The following is a 26,440-nucleotide window of genomic DNA, read 5'->3' on the forward strand; positions in this document are numbered from 1 at the left end:
GGTACATGAAGGACTCAAAGTGGAAAAAGAAAACGGTAAGCTTAACACTATGTTTTAAAGCCTACGGTTAGTTGAATATTGTGGGAAATTATGGTTGTTGAAAGGATCTACTTGCATATGCTAGTTGAAAATTTTTAAGATTGATGGCATGTCATTTGAAAGAAATGAAAAAGGAATATTGTGGATGGAGGATTGAGAAACAAAGTATTGAAAGTTAGATAGATAACGATGCGTGTAAACTAGGAAATATTCGAGTGAAAGTAAGAATGATTGTTGCTGCCATATATGTGGATTATGTGTGGAAATATAAGATGGATTTAGGTGGAAATTATTTAGAAAGGCTGAAGTAGACACGTGACATCATAATTAAGTTGCCGGTGATATAATTTAAGGAATTACGTAAGCAATCGATATAAGTAATTTTAGTAAAAATGTATTAAGATGTGAGTTAATTGAAGATGGTTTCATGATATGAAGAAAAATATAAATTTGAGTAAGGATTAATTGATTGAAGTGCTGCTCGTATACATATGTAATTAAATATATTGAGTTCGTATTATTGCTAGGAAGTGTAAAGATAAAGTTAGAGTATTGTGGAGGCGTATCGGAGTAAATAACGAGTGACCGGCCAGTGAAAATAGTTAAAGACACCTCCGAACAAATAGCAACTTAATATCTCGTTGTTGCCAGGTGAGTGAACTTGCATTAAAATGTTTTAAAATAAATGATTTTATGCTTGATTGAGCCATTTGAAATATTTTGTTGGTTTTTCTTTAAAAGTTGCATGGGAACAAGCCCTTGATGAAATGTTTTGATATTATGAGATATGAATATGATGAATTCATGAGTTTCTACATTATGTTGATGTGTGTATTATACATTAAATGATATTTTTTGTGATAATTATGACCCAACCATGTACTATGTAGAAGTGCACATGAGCTGTGCTGACCCAGCCATGTGTGGTGTAAGAGTGCACATGAGCTGTGCTAACCCAGCCATGTACGGTGTATGAGTGCACATGAGCTGTGCTAACCCTGCTATGTGCGGTGTGGTAGTGCACATAAGCTAAGACAGAGTTGGGGGAAAGGCCGGGGGTTATATATATGTTTTTATATGATATATATATATAGAGGTTTTGGAAATTATATTGTGGTTGCATTGTTTTTTGAATGTTAAAACTTGAGAAACAGTTTCCACTTGATTTTCACCGCAGCAAAGACAGATTTCTGTTGTGACAAGAAATTGAGTTAAATTGCATTGTCTTCAACATAAATGCATCATGATTTCTAAAACCTCCCGTATTGATGATTGTTCCCTTTCTATGTTGACTCACTGAATTTATACTCACGTTTTTAAAATTCATGTTTTAGGTTTCCTGAGTTAAAGGTGATTGGATCCTAGAACGATGTGCTCCTCCCTGTATATTACTCGGTAGGTTTTAATGTGACACTAAGTGTTATCAATCGTGCCTAGAGTCACTCCGCTAACAGTCAAGATCTAATTATGTGTATGTGAATATTTAATGTGAACATTAAGAATCATTGTTAATCTATTAATGAATATATTGGTGGATGATGCCATTATGAATGTACGATTAGGTTTTATGAATCGTTTTCAAAGAAACGGTATTTGAACATTTTGAGCTTTGGATTCTAAAAGAATAGGGATTAATGTATAAGATCAATTAAGTAGGCTTGCTTGGGCTTAATGGGCTTAGCCCATTAGGCCCTTGTGCTAGTCATGGCCTTGAAATTGGGCTGTGACAGATGTGGTATCAGAGCTCTAGGTTTAGATGAGTCTTAAAGATTCTTGTATGGTCAGCGGAGTTGTTGGAGTTCGTGTATAGTCTTGTCCTTGGATTGTGGGTGCGCAACGCAAGTCAAGGACAAGAGGTTTCGTGGGCCCCTACTTTATTAGAAACTTACTTGTTCTTATGATGTCTAGATGGATGAGTAAATAATACTTGGTTGCGTATAGGTGGAGGTGCACCGGTTGCACACGTCATGTCTAGAAAAGATGGTAGTCTCGATACCCCTCATAATACAAGCGAGAGATCGCTAAATTCCACTGCTCAGAGCAGATATATGCTTGAAAGTGAAAGAATAACAAGTAACTTGACTCTATTTTTGAGTGGATCGGTTCCCCTGAGAGGTAAACCACTATTTAAGAGCTTGAGGAGTCTCGCAAGACTGGTGCATAATGAAATCGATCCAAGGAAAAAGAACACGAACAAGATGGAAAAAAATGATTATCAGTAATTATCGTCCTAGAAAGGTATCTATATCCGTTGTCTGACACTTTCCTCCTGATTGTGGCAGAGGTGCTACACCTGTTAGTAAGGAGGAATTTGAGAGGTAGCAACAAGCTCAGATTAAGGATAAAATGGAAAAATCTCAGGAGATGGAAAAGGACCCGAAAGAGGATCCATCGATGTGCCTGGATTATGGCGACGAGGATCCTAAAGACACATAATATTTTCATTAAAGTTCGAATCACTTTAAGTCCAGACAGATGCGGTGTAAGGGAAATAGTAGTAGTTATCTGTACAAAGGAATTAAGAGTTGGCTTTTATTTTGTATGACTTAAATGGATTATGAAGTAGCTATTTTAATGACTTGATGCATATTGGAGTCCTTTGATACGATAGAGATAGATTAGCGATATAATGATTGAGGGAGGATATTCACCTTAGTGGCGTCATTGGTTACCTTGGATAATTATTAAAGATCGACGTACAAACTCATTAATGGTACAAGAAACTATGAGACCTGACAAATGATTACCAATTAATCATGGAAATGTGAAATTTGGAATTCTAGTTACAGTTACAATTCGGAAGGATATGGGAGAAATCAATAAGGCTATAGGTGACACTTAGAATGGATGTTGTGATTAAGTCAAGGATTGTAAAATTTAAGTATGGAGGGAATTACAAAATGATGCCATGACATTATAAGATGATAATTTGGCACAAATATGGACTAAGGGAGGCAATTATGGAACTTGAGAAAAGGTGAATCCTTGATTTAATAAAGATTGTGAGTGTAGAGCGTGGAGAAAGATGAACTATTTTCATGGTCATTTGTACTAAAAGTTAACAAAACTATTTGAGTTACAAGACAAGAAAGACAATTAATTGTGAATGTTAAGGAATTAAGGAATGTCATAAATGTTGAATATTTATGTGTGTGGTATTATATATTGAGAATTTGATGCACAATATGGCAAGATTGTCCTAAGGTGGGACTTATTGGTTGAAGGTAATGTTAAAGGATAAAATGAGTTTGAAAATATTGACTTGGCTAAGTGCATATGAGAAGCAAAAGAGAAGATACGCATAGTCATGAAAATTATGGGATAGGCCTGGAGAAAAAGCAAATGGATGAGTTTGATCCCCGTAGTAGATTTAAAGATGGAAGAACTTATTCGTGAAAGAAATTTCCAGCAGCCATAGTGCTGCAACACTAACTCTTTAGCGCTACAGTGTTGAAATTATCCCATGTCTAGTAGCCGCAACGCTGCAGCACTAACTGTCCAGCGTCGCAGTTCTATGAATACCTCATGTCTACGATGCATGAGCAAGATGGGAGTGGCACAATAATGAGCTTACAAGTTGAATTATGATCATTGGTCATTGAGCTTTGTTATTTGGGAGTTTTAAATGTTCTGGAGAATGTTTACATGAATGAATTGAAAAGTTTCTTTATTACCTTGTATATGGGCATATAATTGAAAGAGAAGTTGAAAGATTCTTGAGATGGCTACCTTGAGATAAGATACCATGTGAAGTATTAGGATGAATAATATGTTGACCAAAGTCAAATCCTAAGAAATAAAGGAGACAAGAGATTAAGCCTTGTTAAAGGCTAAGGAAAAAGTGAGTGAAGAGTTAGGTGAATCTATGAGAGATGGGTAAAGGATGTCAATACCAAGTGATGAAACTGTGAATGAAGGATTACAAGGGTGGTATAGCAAACGAGTTTATATAGAATATCGTTATGAGAATTTGAAATTCTTGTCTTGACCCAACTAAATGAAGAGGAGTAGTAACAACACAAGGCCAATTGTGTGGCACACTAGAAACCTATGAAGATGAATTGCGGATCGGATGGACGAGTATGTATTTGTATATCTTTAAGAATAAGTGCATGTCTATAGAATGATATGCTCGGGATGTTAAGGAACAAATAAGAGACTAAGTGTTTCAGGAATGCATAAACATCCTTGGAAAGGAATTACCAATCATAAGCGGCCAGTATAAAATGTGGGAATTTGAAACTTGCTAAAGAGCCTGACGGCTAAACCACGAGTTATATGGTCATGTGCAGTGAGACATAAGTTTAAGGTGGCTATCTGTAAGGAAATACTCAAAAGGAATCCTTCTATGAATCTTGTGAAAACAAGCATTAAGTTATGTGGTTACAAAGAAAAAGTCGTAAGTTGAAAGTGAGATTCGTATTGACGTTGAAAAAAAAATACTTAAGAAGAACCTTGTTTCAAGTCTTGCAGTTTCAAATACAAACTACGGATTGGTCCGAGGAGAATGGTGTCATATTAGTATGAAAGAATAGAACAAAGGATGATCGAAGATAATTTGGATAATGAAGTCCAATAATGAAAACTTCCTAAGGTAGTATGGAAATTGGAATTCGAAAATGCTTAAGGCGTGCACCATTCGAATAATTCTAAATTTTAAGTGATTCATTAAAGTCGAAATGCAACAAAGATGTAATGTATATATTAGAGGTATGAAGAATAATTGAGAAATAAGGATGACTTTTAGAGATTGTGGTATTACATAAGATGCAATGATCAAGTAAGAGATAAATCTTTGAAGGATCAACGAGGTTATAAAGCATATACAAATACCGGATTGCAATTTAATGAAAATGACATTTGGCAAGTGAGATGTGATTAATGACATTGTGATGCAAGGATATATAGTACAATGAAACTTAAGTGTATAATTGGAAATGATAAGAAAAGAGTATGGGCATGAAAATGATGTGAAGCTATGCATAGGCATAATGAGAATTCTTATGGATTACGTAAGAGATAACTTATGGTAAGATGTGAGTGGAATGGTGATTTAAATATATAAAAAGGGTAATCTGAAATTGATTATACCCCAATGCTCATAGATTAAATATGAGAACGTTGACATGAACTATGAGGATTATTATATTGAATCATGGATAGAGATGGGGATGAATAAATGAAGATGTAGTCCAAGGCTCGCGAACACATGGATCCCTATGCGTAACGAGGAATGCTGACATTTGGAAATGAATGTACACATGTATATGTGAAATTGATGACTTGACCAACTGAGGTGAAGAATTGTTCTCAGTAATTTGAGATTTGAACTTTATGTTTTTGATGAGTTGTATAGATGGTACAATTGCAAGAAGTCCCATTGGAAGTTGAACTATGATGATATAAGAAAGTTTGGGAAAAATAGTTAGAGAAATGAGATTAAAGAAATGTAATCCATAACGTGGGAATAATTGAAGTATGTGGCGTAAATGCAAGATAAACCTGAAGTATGTGGGAATAATTAGAGGCATTAACCTTTTTCGACGTTGAGACTATGTATAGAAATGAATATGGCATGTTTATAATGCTGCAGGTTACATAATAGTGTATAGGGATAAGATGAATGAATGAATGTTGAGAAGTTTGGCAAGGAGCGAAATAATAAGATGGTGATTAGGCATACATAAGTAAGTATAATATGTGATTGAAATCAGTATGATTGAGATAGAGTTATGGTTCAAATTTAATGATGGTGATAAAAGTGTACTCAACATCTTAAAATAAGAGATAATGATCGTGAAAGCTACCATCGATTTGATTCTAAAGGATGATAATAGACATAAGTGAGGCATTCTAGTCGAATAGGAGGTAAACGAGGTGAATGAATGATTGGAGGTTTGACAAGAATTGAAATAAAGATATGTTTGAGGTTAGTGACGGAATTAAAGGCATACTCGAGATCTTAGTGATAAGAAAGAATAATTGAGAAGGGTGCCGTGGTTTTAACTCAAAGATGGTAATAGATATAAAATACGTACCCTGATCTTGTAAAGTGTTCTAGTCAAATTGAAGGTAATGAAGTTCATAAATCAAAATTTCTTATGAAGAAGGAAAATGAATAAGATCATAGAGAGAGATTGATAACTCAACACCGACGTAAATTCGAGGACGAATTCTATTTAAGTGGGGGAGACTATAATACCTCGTACTTTGATATGGTGACTAATAAAGCTTATTGGATGCCAATTAAGGTTAATTATAATGTTTAAAAATTATTAAAGATGAATGGAATGGTTTGGGATAAAATATTTCGCACGCGAGGAAATAATAATAAAAAAATAATTTTTTTCGAAGAAGAATTTGCAAGATAAAAAGTGATTCGGAAGTCAATTGAGGCATAAAAAGGTATTTTTGGTACCAAGGGGACAAGAGGAGACAAGAGGAAATTTTTAGAATAAAATAATATTAAAATATTAATATTTTATTCAGTGTCAAAATTTTTCATGAAGAATGAGTCTATGGGCAACCTAAGTGGCGGAGAAGAACAATGAGAAAACTTTCGGAGAAAAATGACGTTAATGGGGCTACGTGTCTTTATTAAGTAAAGATAGCGCATGTAAATAAATATTTTAAATATTATGGAGACATTGCGTTGGAGTACCAACTTCATACTTTGTTTGTACATATGTAAAAGAAGATAATAGAAGGAAATTGGAGTTAAATGAGTGCTGGGAGGACTAAATTAAAATGGAAAAATACTTAAAGGGTAAAATGGTAATTTTGCATAAAGTTTGGTCAAAGCTTCCAAAAAAAGCTTTGACTCTCATCCTTATCAGCCCAAAACAGTCCTTATCCTCCCAACAAGATATTTTCTTCTTCATTTTTGAAGCTTCCAACGCCATTCTCTCATTCTTCCATGGAAAGCTAATTTTTTTTCATTTTCTTTCCTTGTTTTCTTTTCATTTCTTTTCTCTTCTTGCTTCATTCTTCTCCCAACTTCTTGCGCACCAAAGTTATAACTTCTAACCCCAATTTCCAGCACATATAAACTCTAGGAGAAGAAGAAACAAAAAGAGAGAAAGGAAAAAAAAAGCCTGGTTTTGATGATTCAAGCAAGGAACGGTAAGAATTCTTGTTTTTTGGCTTGAGTAGTCTTTGAAAATGAGTTAGTGACTTAGAGAAATCTCTTGTGGCAGCAAAGATTGGCTTGATTGGAGAAAAATTGATAACATGTAAGCCAATAAACCCATGGATACATGAAGGACTCAAAGTGGAAAAGGAAAACGGTAAGCTTAACACTATGTTTTAAAGCCTACGGTTAGTTGAATATTGTGGGACAGTATGGTTGTTGAAAGGATCTGCTTGCATAAGCTAGTTGAAAAATTTTAAGATTGTATTTCATGTCATTTGAAGGAAATGAGAAAGGAATATTGTGGATGGAGGATTAAGAAACAAAGTATTGGAAGTTAGATAGATAACGATACGTGTAAACTAGGAAATAATCAAGTGAAAGTGAGAATGATTGTTGCTGCCATATATGTGGATTATGTGTGGAAATATAAGATGGATTTGGGTGGAAATTATTTAGAAAGGCTGAAGTAGACACGTGACATCATAATTAAGTTGCCGGTGATATAATTTAAGGAATTACGTAAGCAATGGATATAAGTAATTTTAGTAAAAATGTATTAAGATGTGAGTTAATTGAAGATGGTTTCATAATATGAGGAAAAATATAAATTTGAGTAAGGATTAATTGATTGAAGTGCTACTCGTATATATATGTAATTAAATATATTGAGTTCGTATTATTGTTAGGAAGTGCAAAGATAAAGTTAGAGTATTATGGGGGCATGCTGGAGTAAATAACGAGCGACCGACCAGTGAAAATAGTTAGAGACACCTCTGAACAGCTAGCAACTTAATATCTCGTTGTTGCCAGGTGTGTGAACTTGCATTAAAATGTTTTGGAATAAATGATTTTATGCTTGATTGAGCCACTTGAAATATTTTGTTGATTTTTCTTTAAAAGTTGCATGGGAACAAGCCCTTGATGAAATGTTTTGATATTATGAGATATGAACATGATGATTTCATGAGTTTTTACATTATGTTGATGTGTATATTATACATTAAATGATATTTTTTGTGTCATAATTATGACCCAGCCATGTGCGGTGTAGGAGTGCACATGAGTTGTGCTGACCTGGCTATGTGCGGTGTGGTAGTGCACATAAGCTAAGACAGAGTTGGGGGTGAGGCCGGTCTTTATATATATGTTTATATATGATATATATATATATATATATATAGAGTTTTTGGAAATTATATTGTGGTTGCATTGATTTTTGAATGTTAAAACTTGAGAAACGGTTTCCACTTGATTTTCAAAGCAGCAAAGACAGATTTTCGTTGTGACAAAAAATTGAGTTAAATTACATTGTCTTCAACATAAATGCATCATGATTTCTAAAACCTCCAGTATTGATGCTTGATCCCTTCTTATGTTCACTCACTGAGTTTATATTCACGTTTTTAAAATTTATGTTTTAGGTTTCCTGAGTTAAAGGTGATTGGATCCTAAGACGAGGTGCTCCTCCCTGTACATTGCTCGATAGGTTTAATGTGACACTAAGTGTTATCAATCATGCCTAGAGTCACTCTGCTGATGATCAAGGTCTAATTATGTGTATGTGAATATTTAATGTGAACATTAAGAATCATTATTAATCTATTAATGAATATATTGGTGGATGATGCCATTATGAATGTATGATTGGGTTTTATGAATCGTTTTCAAAGAAACGATATTTGAACATTTCGAGCTTTGGATTCTAAAGGAATAGGGATTAATGTATAAGATCAATTAAGTAGGCTTGTTTGGGCTTAGTGGGCTGAGCCCATTGGGCCCTTGCTCCAGCCATGGCCTGGAAATTGGGTTGTGACAGATTAACAGCTATAACTCATCCTCAACTGTTTCTAACAGATATAAACTGCCAAACTGCCATTAGAGTTGGATCTTCAAGTATAAAAGGGTCTTTCAACAATTAGAAACAAGTTTTTTAGAAGCCTTGAAAGAGATTTGAGCTATAGAAAGTTGAAAAACCAGAAAAGCTTCATTGCACTTGTCTGCACTTAAACACTTACTCTTTGCATTTGTATTTAGCACTCAATCTTGTACCACTCAGATCAACCAGTGATTATAGGTACCTTCTTTTACTACTTCTCTTGTATTCTTAGAGTGAGGAAGTCACTCTAAGGGGTTGTTCAAGCTTGGGATAGCTTAATTGTTAAAGGTTGTGATTGAGCCTTGGAAAATCACTTTGAGTTTTAGTTAAGCCCATGAAAAACTAGTGTAAAAGGTTGTGGCTGAGCTTGGTAAAAGCCATTATAAAAGCTTGGTGGAAGCTTGTGAATTTCATCGGTTGTTAATGAGTTTGTGAGAAAATCCTTGGTTGGATAATCAAGGTATTGAATGTAGGTCTTGGACCGAACCATTCTAAATTGCTGTGCATTTTATACTCTATTTTTATTTTCTTAAGTTCTGGAAATTAGTTTCCAATCTTATCAAGAGCCAAATTGTGCTATTCACCCCCCCTCTAACACATATTATAGGGATCAACAATTGGTATCAGAGCAAGTTCCCTGCTATTAAGGCTTAACATCCTTTGGGAGGATCCAAATGGCTCTACAAAAATCAGTAGTGGCTGAGGGACAATCAACAACTAGACTACCTTTGTTTGATGGTTCTAATTACACTTATTGAAGCACTAGAATGTCAATTTACATTAGAGTTATAGACTATGAAATGTGAGACATCATAATTGATGGACCCTTTATGCCCTCAACTATAAATGTACTGAAAAATGAGTTGATGCCCAAGCCAAGGTCTGAATGGACTGAGGTTGAAACTAAGAAAGTTCAAATAAACTTTAAGGCCATCAACACATTACATTGTCCCTTCACCCCCACTGAATTTAACAAAGTCTCAAGCTGTACAACAACTAAACAAGTGTGAGAAAAACTTAGAATAATTCATGAAGGGACTTCTTAAGTAAAGAAGTTCAAAATTGCTCTCTCAACACATAGTTATGAAATGTTCAAAATGGAGCCTAGTGAAGACATCACTAGCATGTTTGATAGGTTTACAAACATCACAAATAAATTACGTCAACTAAGCAAGCCTATCCGTAAACATGAATTAGTTAAGAGACTGCTTAGATGCCTACCAAAATCTTGAAAGCCAAAAGTGACTACCATTAGAGAGGCTAAAGATCTGAACATCATCACACTTGATGAGATTTATGGTTCTCTTCTTACTCATGAGCTGAAGCTTAAGGAAGAAGAAGAATAAAAAGACCGAAAGGAAGTAAAGGAAAAGAAAAAAACATTGCACTTAAAGCCAGCATCCTTGAAGAAGAGCTGGAAGAGCTTTCCTGTGATGATGATGAAGAATTAGCTCTAGTTGCAAGAAAATTCAGAAAGCTAATGAGCAAAAGAAATTAAAGGTTAACTATAAGAGGTTTCAGGAAAAACCAAGGTGCTTCATGGAAAATAAGGAACAAAAATGACTCCAACAAAAGGGAGGAGATGATCTGCTATGAATGCAAGAAATCTGGTCACTTCAAGTCCGAGTGTCCATTGCTGAAAGATGAAACCCCAAAGAAAAAAAAGAAATCCAAGAAAGCAATGGTGGCTGTTGCATGGTTAGACAGTGACACATCAAGCTCTGTAACTGATGATGAAAAATCTGAGAAAAGAGCAAACATTTGTTTAATGGCACAAGAGGATGAAATAGAGGTACCCTCATCCCCCTACATTAATTCTTATGATGATTTACAAGATGAGTATGAGTGCTTGTATGATGAATTTGAAAAACTTTTTTCAAAATACAAATCATTAAAGAACCAGGCTGGATTACTTGAAAATGATTTGGAACAAATCAAATAAGAATTCACTTTTGTTTTGAGCAAAGAAATATTTTGCAAATTAAGTTAGAACACTCAAAAGCAGACTTTGAGGTTTTAAAACAAGAGCTGGAAAACAAGTCTAAAGCTTTGCAAATAACTCTTGATGAAAATACAGCTTTTAAATGTTTGAAAAATGAATCTTCAAAAAGAGATGTATACCACAATAAAAATTCAGCTAAAGCATTACCTAGATGTTATAATTGTGGTAAACATGGTCATTTATCATATAAGTGTTTGAAGAAAAGAACAGTGCAGAAAGTTAAGAAAATCTAGGTTCCTAAGGGATCCTTTGTTGCAACTAACACTCAAGGACCCATCAAAGTATGGGTAACTATAAAGAAAAACAGAAATTCTATTTTGTAGGTTGAGCTGGACTTAAAGGAGACATGTTCGAAAGCTCAACTTAAGAAGAAACAGCTTTGGTACTTGGACAGTGGTTGTTCACGGCACATGACAGGGCATGAAATGCTGTTTGCTCAGCTAGATAAGAGAAAAGGAAGAACCGTATCTTTTGGAGATGATTCAAATGGAAGAATACATGGTATAGATACAGTTGGTAAGAATTCCCAAACTTAAATTAGTCATGTGTTGTTGGTTAAAGGGTTAAAGCATAATTTACTAAGTATTAGTCAATTATGTGATAAAGGATTTAGAGTGTGCTTTGATTCAACTAAGTGTGAAGTGATAGATATGAGTACAAATAAAATCTCATTTATGGAAATAGATTGAAGAATATGTATGTAATGTTTCTTGAAGATCTTGAAGTAAATAGTGAAGTATGTCTTGTTACAAATATTGAAAATGATAGTTGGCTATGGCATAAGAGATTAGGACATGTGAGTATGCATACTATGTCAAAATTAATTAAGAAGAATCATGTTGCTGGATTGCTTGAGTTAAAATTTGAAAATAATAGGATATGTGATGCTTGCAAACTAGGAAAATAAGTTAGGACATTCTTCAAGTTTAAGAAAATTATGTCAACATCTAAACCTCTTGAATTGCTTCATACTGATCTATTTGGTCCAATAAGAACAACTAGCTTAAGAGGAAAATCTTATGGCTTTGTAATAGTTGATAACTATTCTAGATATACTTGGGTGTCTTTTCTTCCTCATAAAAATGATGCTCTATAAGCATTCTTAAGTCATTGTAAGAAAGTAGAAAATGAAAAAGGACTAGCCGTAGTTAACATAAGGAGTGATCATAGAGGAGAATTTGAAAATGATGAGTCTGAAAAGTTTTGCAATGAAAAGGGGTTGGATCACAATTTTTTTACAATTAGAACACCCCAGCAAAATGGAATTGTAGAAAGGAAAAACTGAACCTTGAAAGAAATGGCTAGGACCATGCTATGTGAGAACAACCTACCTAAATATCTTTGGGCTAAGGCAATAAATACAGCAACTTATATTGTTAATAGAGTCTCAATAAGGCCCTTGATTTCAAAGGCTCCATATGAACTTTATAAAGGTAGGAAACCAAATATTTCTCACCTTAGAAGTTTTTGTTGTAAATGCTTTGTATTGAACAATGGAAAATAGCCCCTGGGGAAGTTTGATGCAAAGAGTGATGAAGCAATATTTTTTAGGATATGCTTTAAACTCAAAGGCCTATAGAGTTTTTAACAAAAGGACCTGGACCGTTGAAGAATCAATTCATGTAGTTTTTAACGAGTTAAATCCATTGCAAAAAGAAGTTCATGATGATGATGATGATGTAGAAGTCCTAGAAAAACCAATGGAGGAAATGAGCTTAGAAAACAACAAAAATAATGAAGAAAGCTCACCTAGAAAAGAAAATTAAGCTCCACTTTTAGAAAATCTATAAAAAGCAAAAAATCAGCATGATGATCTACCAAGGAGTTGGAGATTTGTAAGAGATCACCCACAATAGCAAAAAATTAGTGAGATTTCACAAGGAGTTAAAACTAGGAAAGCAGCTAGAGAAACTTGTGAGTTTTTAGCTTTTATATCTCAAATTGAACCTAAAAACTTTGAAGAAGCTGAAAAAGAGGAAAGTTCGATAATAGCCATGCAAGAAGAACTTGATCACTTCACAAGGAGTCATGTATGTTCATTGGTACCTAGACCTTCAAATCACCCTATTGTTGGTACAAGATGGGTATTTAGAAATAAGGTAGATGAGCAAGGAAACGTAGTTAGAAATAAAGCTAGGTTGGTAGCAAAAGGATACAACTAAGAAGAAGGAATAGATTATGATGAAACTCTTGCTCCGGTTGCTAGGATTGAAGCTATAAGGTTGTTGCTAGCTTTTTTGCATGTTTCATGAATTTTAAATTGTTCCAAATGGATGTCAAAAGTGCATTCTTAAATGGATTAATTCAAGAGGAAGTATATGTAGAACAACCACCTAGTTTTGAAGACTTTGAAAAATCTAATCATGTTTTCAAACTTCATAAAGCCTTGTATGAATTGAAACAAGCTCTTAAAGCTTGGTATGAAAGGCTTTCAAAAATTCTAGTTGAGAAAAGGTATGATAGAGGCAGCATCGATACTATATTGTTCATTAAAAGATATCTAAATAATTTAATTGTTGTGCAAATATATGTGGATGATATTGTATTTGATGCAACTAATGAAGCTTTATGCAAGAACTTTGCAAAGGAAATGCAAGGTGAATTTGAGATGAGCATGATGGGAGAGTTAAAGTACTTCCTTGGTCTTCAAATCAAACAAAATGAGGAAGGAATCTTCATCAACCAAGAAAGATATACTCATGATATGCTCAAGAAATTCGATATGCTAAAGCTGAAATCAATTTCCACACCAATGAGTCCATCCACTAAACTCGACTTAGATGAAAAAGGTAAGGATGTAGATCAAAAGCTCTATAGAGGTATGATCGACTCTCTTCACTACTTAACAGCAAGTAGACCAGATATTCAGTTTAGTGTGTGCTTGTGTGCTAGATTTCAGTCACAGCCTAAAGAATCACACCTAACAGCTGTTAAGAGAATTTTTAGATACCTCATAGACACTCAAGAACTAGGAATATGGTACTCTAGAAACTCAACTCTTAGCTTAGTTGGATATTCATATGCTGACTTTACTGGCAGCAGAACTGATAGGAAAAGCACTAGTGGAATATGCCAATTTTTAGGAAGGATGCTTGTGTCCTGGTCCAGCAAAAAGCAAAACTCAGTGGCACTGTTTACAATAAAGGCTGAATATGTATCATTAGGTAGCTATTGTGCACAAATCCTTTGGATCAAGCAATAATTAAAAGAGTATGGAATAACTATGCATAATGTACCGATATACTGTGATAACACAAGTGCAATCAATATATCAAAAAATCCTGTGCAGCACTCTAGGACAAAGCACATTGAAATTAGACACCATTTTATTGGAGACTATGTGATGAAAAATGATATTAAGATAGAATTTGTGAATACCTTACATCAATTAGCAGACATTTTTACGAAACCTCTGAGTGAAGATAGATTCTGTGAGATTAGAAGAAATTTAGGGATGATTAGTGTGAAGGAATTATAAGAAAACCTTTGGCTTTCTCATAAGAAACAGAATGCTTTCAGTTGACTAAGGATTTCTCAGTCAACTAAGAGTGGTCTGACAGCCTTAAATAATAAGACTCAGTAAGTATAGAGAAAGAAGAGTAAAATGTGGTAAAAATATGTGTTTACCGAGTGCAAAAAGAATGAAGAAAAATTGTCAAAGGTAAATAACCAAATTTTAGAGGGAAGTTTGAAATTATAAAGAAATGAAATAGGGCAGTACTTAAAGGAAGGGGAGTAGTTTTTTCTTTGCAATAACTGTAGACTACCTCTCCTCCTTTCTCCCCTGAACCAGCTGCTCTAGAAACAAAAACCTAAATCTCCTTGTTTGCCTCTGAAACTGACTCAAACCCTTAGAAATTTCTGCAACCAACATGGCTAGAACATCTCAGAGCAAAGAGATATCAGAAAAGAAGAAAGGGAAAAGGCCAATGGAGGAAGAAACAAGAACTGAAAGTGTGAAAAAGAAACTGAGAATCATGGCTAGTTCAGTGAAAGATATATCCGAGAAACTTAGAGAAAAAAAAAGCAAAAAACTGACAAGAATAGAGAAATAGAGCCTTCACTCCATAAAGGTACCAGTTCTTCTTCTTCAAAATTTAGGAATAAGTTGCATGAGTATAGATTCAAAAATATCAAGTGTCACAATCCGGAACTTCCATCGAACTCGTGACAACCGCCGCGATGTCCCGATAGACATTCATTACCCAAAATGCCAATCGAAACCTCGCAAGGCTTAACATCAGCTTTCTCGCTTCCCTTATGAGTATTAGTTACTAAAATCATGTTTTAAAGTGATATGAACCAATTTCAATTCAAAAACAGTCAAAGAGAAGTTTCAACTACACAAGGGTATTTTGGTCATTTTTTCTAAAAATTTCGAAACCAGCTAAAATGTAGTTTAAAGTGAAATTTACACATTTCATAATCAAAAATAAGTTTAGATATCTAAAACATTCATTTAAAGTGAAATTATAGCTAATGAAATAAAATAAAAATAATGAATAAAATATTCTAATTTTTCATAAAATAATTTTTATAGAACACTACGTAAATAATTTTTATAGCGTAAAAGCAAAATAAATTCCAACATACAGTAGCACATGCAGCCAAGTATTCAAAACATTTAACAACAACATGTGGGCCCCCAAATGACTACAAGTAATGAAGGTTGTGAACCTACAGTTTTTGAGGATGCAAGTCCAACTATAGCCCTCAACGAAATGACCTATCTACCGACTATCCTAAGCCTGAAATGGATGGAAAGGAGGATGGTGAGATTATATAATCCTAGTGAGTAAACAAATACTATCTAAAATATCTAAAGTCGAGTAAATGGAGACGATTAAAATAGATCATCATAAAATGGTTCATAAGCTCAAAACACATTTTAAATCATCTAAACCAGTTACATTTCATCAAAAATATATAACGAGGCTTATGATTTCCTAAAAAGCTTGGCTCGTGCCAAAATCATTCTCATACTCGGTTTTCAGGGATACCTTGGCTTGGGGCTATCCTAACCGAATCTGCCAAGGCTATTAAAAAGTCATGTACGCATAAATCGTGTTTTTATTTTGAAAACATAGTCGTTCTTTGGCGTTAGTTGAGTTCACCCTCACGTGGTGGTTTAGCGTGAAGTGAACTTTAAAGTTTTACCTCAGGAGTTACCCTACGCACCTCTCCGGTCGAGGTAAGATATAACAAGGTTTACCGTGCCCCTCAATAGGCTGGTCCACAAAAACCCGCCCACTGCAATAAGCTAATCGATATCCCACCAAATTAATAAAATTCCAACATCATGACGTGGCAATTATTTTACAACACAGCATGTCAAGGAAAAACAACAGTTCATATATGTTTAGCACAATTACCAATCTAGCCACTCATGCCCACATTATAATAAGCCATTCAATTCAAACCATGATTTATAACACAGCAAGTAGTCTCCAATTACTCCATTTTCAAAACCATCATTCAATTTGAAGACAATTTTATAAAATCATTTCATTTAATCACATTTTGCTTATACAACATAAAGATTTACCATTTAAACTCATTTTTCCATCAAATCACAAAAACGAATAAAAACTACTTTAGATAATTAAGACGATAATAAGGTTACTCACTATAATGGGAATCAAATTCTGAGTACTCCGATTCTTGATCCTCGGGTACTATCTCTTTACTTTTGCTAGAATGCTCACCACTTAGACATAATGCACAATAAGCCATTTACTACATTTGTGCTAAATTGTTATAAAACCAATTCAGGCTCTATACTAATGCATGAAATGGGATGTGAAATGCTCAGGTAACCATCTAAATACGGTGTTCAATATAAATTCAATTATGTACCTAAATAAAATGGTATTGGCCTAATTCGATCTATCACCCGATTAATTGGCCAATACGTCCAATTCAACTCCAAACAATTCCATTTCTCTCCCAATACTCCAATTCATTAAACTCAAGTCAAGTAACATAAAATTTAGCAAGATCATCTTCACATTTCTTCTTGGGAATTTCGGCCATCGTTGGTGCATGAACACTATGGTTTTTCCCACTTGATTTTTACACCATAAATCATTAATTCCTAACCAAATCACTTGAAATAAAATCAAGTCCACCCTCAACACACCATAGGGAAGATTCGGCCAATGGAGGGTGATGGAAGAAAATGAATTTTTTCTTGTTTGTTTTTCATGCTACACATCACTAACTAACTAAAAACACTAGAATATACTGAAATCTAACCAAATCCAAGTTCAAAACTCCTCCTCCCATGTTAGGCCAACAAGGGTATCCTCAAGCAAACTTGATTCTCAACCATGGGAAACGAAAAAGAATGCATAGGAAAGGTAGATCACAAGTTAGAATTGAAAATTCTTACCTTTTGTCACTTGATTCTTTGAAATTTTGTAAATTTCTCTTGAATTTCTTAGCTAGGTTTTTGTTCTTCTTCTTTTCTTCCCTTTTCTTCCTATAGCCGACCAAGAGAAATGAGTTGGGAGGGTTATGGGCTGATTTTTAAAGCCAAATAATAAAATAATCCAAGCTTGACACTTTTCACCATGTTATTGGTCCATATTTAAAAACTTAATAATTAAGCTTTCTTCCACCACCACATAAAATCCTCCAATTATCCATGATATAAAATGCTAATAGCTGCAATCCATGGGCATGACAAGTGTTGGGTGGTGTAAAATTACAATTTTGCCCCTGGAGTGGTAAAATGTCTATTTTGCCCCTGGGGTGGCAAAATGTCTATGTTGCCTTTATCCTCGAAAAAATACCAAAATTAAAATTCTTCACTTCTCAAACTCAAATTATACTCCAAATGATCAATTTTTGTCAAAAATTTCATTCAACACTCACATCTTAACCTCGGGTGGCAAACTGACCATTTTGCCCTTAAGTCATGAAAATTTCAATTTGACTCCAAATCGGTTCTTGAACTCCAAATCACCATTTGAAGTCATTCTAAGGTTTTAAAATTCTCAATTTCATCTTAAAATCTCTATTTGGACTAGTTCGAGGCTTAATTCAACTTAATTGTACCATTTGGTACATTGTTGTCTTTTAACGATTTTCGAGGTACCCAAGTAAGCAAACATGTATTCTTATGTAGGAATGGCATAATAAACATATTATAGAGCTGGGCTTGACATCGAGAATGCATCAAACTCTTGTGGAAAATTCATTGACTGGAAGAGTTTTAAGGAAAATGTAGAAATCCAGACCAATCTATCTGAGTACTTTGATGAACTAAAACTAAAAGGTTACAACACCTTTAAGAATAGGTCTTATAGTCCAAGTATCGTCAAAGAGTTTTACTCTGAAATTGCTTTGAAAAGAAAGGAATTAATAGATTCTGATGATTATGTAGAAGATGGTTTGAATGTTTATTTGAATGGAAAAAAGTTTGTTATGACTATTGAGGATTTAGGGAATCTGTTGCAAATAGAGTATGAAAAATGTGAATTTGAACTGCCTAAAAAATATGATTCATCCTCATTATGGGAGATCATCACTGGTAAGAAAGAAAAATATTCTTCAAAAAGTAATTCTGGTTTGATAACCAGCCCTCAGATCAGAATTCTACACTATTTCATAGCAGCAAATATATAAGGCAGAAGTGGAAGCCTTAGCTACATCAACCGCCAGTACCTTTGGCTGATGGAGCATGCTTTCAATGGAGTGTCTCTAAATTTGGGAAGATTTATGATTGAGAAAATGAGAAGTGCTTGCAGACTTGATAAGGTAAATTTACCATATGAGAATGTGATTACATCCCTTATGCAGAATAAGGGAATATGGTAAAGAGGTATGATATGGACCTGGTAAAAACCAGAGATCAAGCTATTCAATATGGCAGCTTGGTTAAAATGGGGTATGTGCTCGATGGAGAAAAGTTAATTAAAACCTTTAAAACTGGCCCAAGAAAAGAACACAGTTTGCCTGCTCAACTTGAAGAAGCTCTTTCCAGATTTTCAAATGAAATGATTTTTAATCTGCTCATGAGGATTGATGGTAAGTTGATTGACCAAGGAGTGAAGCTACAAAAAATGAAAGATAAAATCACTGAATTGGAAAATAAATTGAAGAAGAAGGAAAACATGCCATCTGAACCTGTGGTCGCAAACAGTTCTGCCACATCCAACACTGCACCTGCACAACAAGGTGCTGAAAGTTTAGCTAAGTCAGCAGAAAAATCAACTCCTCATGTTGAAAGTTCTGGCATTCAGGCTAAAAGTTCCACCTACAAATCTACCAGTCCTGCTCTGCAAACTGAAGACTCTCCCTAAGGGGTTGATCAACCAACCAAGAAAACATCCCCTGAACCTCAAAGCAAAAATGATTCAGAGATAGAGAAACACCAGGCCTCTCCTCCAAATTCAGAGGAAGTTTCCATCATGGATATCTTTCACCAAATGATTAAGAAGGGACAAGCTGAAAAAGAAACTGCCAAGACAAAAACTCGAAAGGATGGTGAAGGTGTAGGAAAAGGAATGAAATATGCATCAGCTACTAGAGTAAAGACAAAAGCAGGGAAAGTCAAAGCCACTGCAGCTCCAACAACTGAGGCAAAACTACCAACCAAAAGTAGGAAGACAACGGCAACCAAGACAACTTTTTTCAAGAGAAGAAAGTCTTTCAGGTTGTCAGAGAAATCCAAACCAGTTTTAGCCTCCTCTCCAATCCTTGTCTCAAACAAGTCCTCACCAGAATCTTCCCCAAGACAGTCATCACCTCTCCGAGAGCCCTCTCCTTTTTCTCTCAACCCTTTCTATAACACTGAATACTCACCCTCTGACTCATTAGATGAATAGAAGCCTCTCCCTTTGATGCTGACAAAAAGGGGGAGTAGAATAGAATGAGTGCAGGAACCAGGAACCAAAGAATAAATTTTTAAAAAAAACATTATGTTAAAGTAGAGGAACCAAGAACCCAGGAAAGAAAAGAAAGCAGAATCAGGAGCAGGAACTTAGAAAAATAGGAGATAGGAAGCAAAATTGTCCAAGGGCAATTTCGAAACACTTTTTTATTAACTGCTATTTGTGCCATGGTGGCACTTAAACACTCAGTTTTAATTCTGCTGTTTATGTGGTTGTATGTGAAAAATGAATGCTGATATGACTATGTTGCTTAATTGCTAAAAATTGAAGTCTGCTGATATTTTGCTATTTTGGTATTTTGAATGTCATGAACAAAATCTACTGGTGCTATGTTGATATTGATTTACATGCTGATAAATGATTTTTGTTATGGCATTGTGGATAATTTATGTTTAAAAATAGATATAGATGGTATGAATAGTATATGAATGATGTGAATAAAATATGAAATCAATGAACTATAGATAGTTGTTAGAACAGTGATGAAAAACTATCAATACTTCAAGCTAAGAGTTTAATGATGATTTCTTAATACTTACTTGCTGCGAATCACTCTATGTTGCTGAACATATGTATACTCGAAATGTACAATATCATTTTCTATATGACGAAAACAAAATTGGATAAAATAAAATAAGTAAAATATGCACACACTAAGAGGGAGCTTATACTTAGGGGGAGAAATTCTCAATTTTTACAGAAAACTAAAAAGAATTAAAATGACACTATGCTGTTAATCAAGAAGTGTTTTGTCATCATGAAAAAGAGAGAGATTGTTGGCTCTATTAGTTTTTGATGATAATAAAACAATCCCATTTATTTGTGTCTAATACCTTTACTTGAGTGTGCAGGAAATTAATATATTTAATTAATTTATTTACTCTTCAAAGAGTATTTTTGATAAAAAAAAAGGGATAAAATTAACAAGATGTAACTAAATAACAAGGAGGAAGCTTATTGGTGAAACAAGGAAGAACATTGGTTGACCAAATTTCAAATTGGAGAAATGACGGGCTGAAGAGTTTGAGAAACAGAATCAGTTTAGTCAACCAAGTCAGTCGACTAAATACTCTCTGCCAGAATCTACAAACCAGAAACAGAACCAACTTAGTCAACCAAGTTAGTCAACTAAGAGCTCTCTGTCTATAATTTGAACTAGAGCACTACAAGACAAATTAACAGCTAGAACTCATCCTCAACTGTTTCCAACCAATATAAACTGCCAAACTACCATCAGAGTTGGATCTCCCAGTATAAAAGGGTCTTCCAACAATTAGAAACAAGTTTTTTAAAAGCCTTGAAAGAGATTTGAGCTATAGAAAGTTGAAAAACCAGAAGAGCTTCATTGCACTTGTCTGCACTTAAACGTCTACTCTTTGCATTTGTATTTAGCACTCAATCTTGTACCATTCAGATCAACCAGTGACCATAGGTACCTTCTTTTACTACTTCTCTTGTATTCTTAGAGTGAGGGAGTCACTCTAAAGGGTTATTCAAGCTTGGGATAGCTCGATTGTTAAAGGTTGTGGTTGAGCTTTTGAAAACCACTTTAGGTTTTAGTTGAGCCCGTGAAAAACTAGTGTAAAAGGTTATGACTGTAAAACTCGACCCTATAAACACATGTCATGACATACATGCACTGAGTAGCATGTTATTACGCTAGGAAAACCCCTAAGAATAGACGAAACCCAGTATTGTACCTAACGATACACTTGAGTTGATTTAACTTCGAACTAGTTCAAATAGGAATCGTAGGATGAAATTTAATATTTTACAGTCTAGGAATGACTAAAAATGATTGGTCGGAGTTCGAGGGTTCATTTGGGAAAAATTAAAAATTTTGATGTTTAGGGGCAAAATCGTCATTTTACCACCTAAGATAATAATTTGATCATGGAATGAAATTTTTGACCAAGATTAACTATTTGGATTATAATTTAATGACAGGAAGTGAAAATTTTCAATTTCGGCAATTTTTGGAACATAGGGGCAAAATGGTAATTTTGTCGTCTCAAGGTAAAATCGTAATTTTCACCACCTAAAACTTGTCAAAATCATAGGATATATTTATTTTTGGTATGAATAACTATGGTATTTTAAGTGGTGATAAAATTAAAGTTTAAATGATGAAATTTTAAAAAAACAAGCGAATGGAAAAGTGATATATGGCACTTTTTAATGATTTAATATTATTTTAAAGAAAAATCAGCCCATTTAAACCCCACATCAGGTGATGGTCGGCCATAACGAGAAAATAAGAGAGAAAATAGAGAGGAAAGGAAGAAGAGAGAAAAACCAAAGGAAAACTAAAAAATTCAAAGGGGAATTCGTATTTTTCGTCCGTTTACGCGTCTAACGGTAAGATTTTTTTACTTTAGCTTGATTTCTACCTTTCCTATGCCTTTGTTTCCATTTAGCTTGCTCGAGGAGAGAGATCAAAAAGTGATACCAAGGGCTGGCTGAATTTCAAGGGGATGGATTTTGAAATTTTTATGTTTTAATTCTTAGTTAAATTGGTAGTTTTAGTTAGTTAAATGTGTATAGAAATCAAATAGGGCAAGAAAGCATGAAATTCTCACAGTACCCACCCTTGGCCGAATATTCAGTGATGTACAATGATGATGAACGGATTTTTATTCTAAGAGAAATGAAGAAAAAATTATGAAAAATGGTTAAATGTGATTGAAAAACAAAGTGAAAAATATATCGAGTTAATGTCCCATTTTTGACCGAATTTTTCAAGGAGGAAAGTGAGCTGATTTTGGTGATTTTAGAGGGTTATTGGCTGATATTTAATGGTTAGAAATGTTGGAGAGAAAATGGGACATTTTAGAGCTAAAATGGAGTGCGTTAGCAATTTATCGGGTAAAGTGCCAAAAATAGGTTAATACCGCGTTTAAGCCGTTTTAGGCTATTGCATTTCATACCATGCATTAGTATAGGATTTAAGTCAATTATATAGTAATTTAGCATCAATGTGGTGAATTGTGTAATTTTTGCAATGTGTCTAGGAGGAGAGCCTTCCAGTAAAGGTAAGGAAGTTGTACCCGACGAACAGTGATCGAGGCACCTAGAAAGCATTTAATTTGTACAAACTGTGAGTAAACCTATTATTATTGTAAATTATGTAGAGTTTATTTTTAAATACTCTTTATATATTTTATGAAACGAAAATGAGATTAAAATGGGACTTTTGATGTTTTAGAAATAAATGTGACAAATAAATATATTGTGTTGATTATCTGAAATAAGAAACTTTTGATCATGAAATTGAGTAATTGGAGGCTGCCAATGGTCTTGAAAAATATATTTTCCTATGAATGGCTTATGATATATGAGTATATGTGGCTATATTTTATAATTGCATTGGGAATTTATGTAAGCTGTCTTTTACTATACAGGCTGGATAAATAAATAAAAGCCACATTATACTGTCGAAATTTTATTAAAATTTGTGGGTTTAGTCATTACAGTGACGGGTTTCCGTAGACTGCCTATTAGAGGGGTACGGTAAACCCAGTTGCATAGTTACTCCGGTTGTAGAGGCGAGGAGGGTAATCCCCGGGGTAGTGTTAGAGCTCACTTCACATTGAACCCCCACGTGAATGTGTAACTTGGCCAACGCCAAGGAACAACTTGTTTTCAAAACTAACATGTGTTTAACATGTAAATATTTTAACAACCTTGGCGGACTCGGTTAGATGCCTCGGCCAAGGTGTCCTCGATGACTAGTTTTGGGCTTGAGCCCTGTTTCTAATAAAAGTCATAAGCCTTAACAACTGTTTTGGTAAATTACAAATATTTTATGGTTTAAGACAGAAATTGAAAACCTTATGAAATGGTTTGTGATTTGTTGTTTAAACTTGCCTCCATTTGACTCGCCTGTAGATATTTATAATAATATCTGTTTACTCATTGGGATTGCAAAATCTCACCCACCTCCTTTCCAAATATTTCAAGTCTGTGGTAGCTTGTAGGTACCTGATTTTGTCGAGGATTCCAGTTGACCTCTCTATCTCACAAACAGTAGATTACTATCACCAACACTTGGTGCATTTATGGGCCACTTGTCATTGTAATTATTATTGTACATTATAACTTTGTAAATTATTGTATGTATGAATTTATTTTACTTCCACGTTACAAAAGATTACTTACGTGTGTTTCTATAAATATTGTTTTATATAAAAATACTATATTTTAATCAATATTCTGAATAGTAATATTTATCTATAAATCTTTTTTAAAAAAATAAAATAAGTTTTGTCTTTTGATTTACTTGAGCCGAAAACGACTGGTAATTGTTTAAAACGAAATGTTTAACAACGATTGCTCACAGGAAAGGCAAGAAATTGATACGTAAGCCTTGCGGGGTTCCGATTGACATTTCGGGTAATGAGTGTCAATCGGGACGTCGCGGCGGTTGTCATGGGCCCGAGGGAGGTTTCGGGTTTTGACAATGATTGAGCTTGGTAAAAGTCATTGTAAAAGCTTGGTGGAAGCTTGTGAATTTCACCGATTGTTAGTGAGTTTATGAGAAACTCCTTGGTTGGATAATCAAGGTAGTGGATGTAGGTCTTGGATCGAACCACTCTAAATTGTTGTGCATTTTATACTATGTTTTTGTTTTCTTAAGTTCTGGAAATTAGTTTCCAATCTTATCAAGAGCCAAATTGTGCTATTCACCTCCCCCTTTAGCACATATTATAGGGACCAACAACAATATTATTCATTAAAAAATGCATGAATGATTTGATTGTAGTTCAAAATTATATGGATGATATTGTATTTGGTGCTACTAAGAAGTTTTGTGTGAAAATTTCTCTAAGGAAATGTAGGGTGAGTTTGAAATGAGTATGATGGGCGAATTGAAATTTTTGAAAAATTCTCTAGCGCTAGGGCCTTAGGTTCCTTAGCATTGCAGCATTGCACCATTTGCTACACTAATGCCACGATCTTCCTTTCCTTGCCACCAAAATGCTCTAGCCTCAAAATTTTGTATAATGCCCTTCCTTTCACCAGCGCTGTAGCCTTGTTCTCCTTGGCGCTGTAGCCTTGAGTAACTCAAGGCTGCAGCCTTCACTCAACATGCTGCCTTGTGCAGAATTGCATCAATTCAGCATATTCTAACGTGATTTTCATGTCTATCTGATCTGAACTGGGTGAAGCGGTAAACATAAAAGTTGTAGCCCTGTCTCTTAGCTTTCAAATAAATCAATAATCACATAAATTAGACTTTTGGAGTGAAAGATATACACCGAATACCAAATCATGTTCAGCCTACGTATACTACTATAGTGCTCGTACTTAGACAAAGGTTTTGACCATGATCCAATCGAACCGAGACAAAGTAATAACCACTAAAGTTGTATCCCTTCCTCTTATCATTCTAGTGGTTTAAGAATCACCTCATTTAGAGTTCTGTAAAGAGAGATGTGGTCAAATATCACAACATATATGAATGAAGCCATCACCATACTTGCACGAATTTTTATCAAATAAGCCTTTTTTTATCAAATTTCTTACAAAATAATAAGAAAAATCCACAACAACTACTCTTGAAGTAATTTAAAATAAAATAACATAAAATTAGACTAAAATAACTTAAATTAACTACTCAACATGTAATTAAACTTAAAAAAACACCTAAAATGCTAAAATCTGAACCTAAAATCTCAAAGATCTAGCTTTTTAAATCCTCAAAATGTGCCAAAATAACTCTATATAATAGATTTTTCAAGATTTTAGGTACTTATGTGAGACCTCAACCCCTATAGGCTCATAACTATGCATAGATGCAATAACACGGGCTAGGGGTAGTTTTGTCATTTCCACTAAAAAGTCCCAGAAGAAGGTTTTATGATATTTTAAGGTTTAAATAGGCATAAGACCAAATAAATAATGTGTAATGATGAAAACACGAAGAAAACTAGAAGTTTCGATAATTTTCACAATATGGGTAAAATGGTCATTTTGCACATCGAGTCAAAATTTTAAGTTTTTGTAAACCCGAGTAGTTTAGATCATTGTGGACCTTGTCCTAGTGTCAAAAGAATAAAAAAATTGCACAAAGGATTGGAGAAGAACAAGTTAACTTGCTAAAGGGCATTTTCATAATTTCAAGAAGAGTTGGATAAGTATGAGCTATAAATATCTTTCTTCCAGTAGCTTCCTCATTCTCCAGCAACTTTTCTTCTTCTTTTTCCTTCTTCCCTCTCACGTTTCTTAATCCTTCATGGGAGTCCTCTTCAAGCTTCCATAACTGTCTCTTTCTAGCTCCAATTTTCATACCTCGGTGCACCTTTTCATGAAATCCTTGTGCTCTTTCACTCTCTCACTTTAAAACCCTTGAAAAATCCCACTTTCATACTTTCTCTCACTAGTTAGGTGTTTAGAGAGAGAAAGAAAGAGAAAGCTCCCATAATAGCTTGGAAAATTTATAAGAAAGAATTTCAAAGTTTCAAGCTACCAAGGTAAGTATGGGGTGTCAATTT

Source organism: Theobroma cacao, chromosome 3 (assembly GCF_000208745.1).
Source record: "Theobroma cacao cultivar B97-61/B2 chromosome 3, Criollo_cocoa_genome_V2, whole genome shotgun sequence".
Classification (NCBI taxonomy): domain Eukaryota; kingdom Viridiplantae; phylum Streptophyta; class Magnoliopsida; order Malvales; family Malvaceae; genus Theobroma; species Theobroma cacao.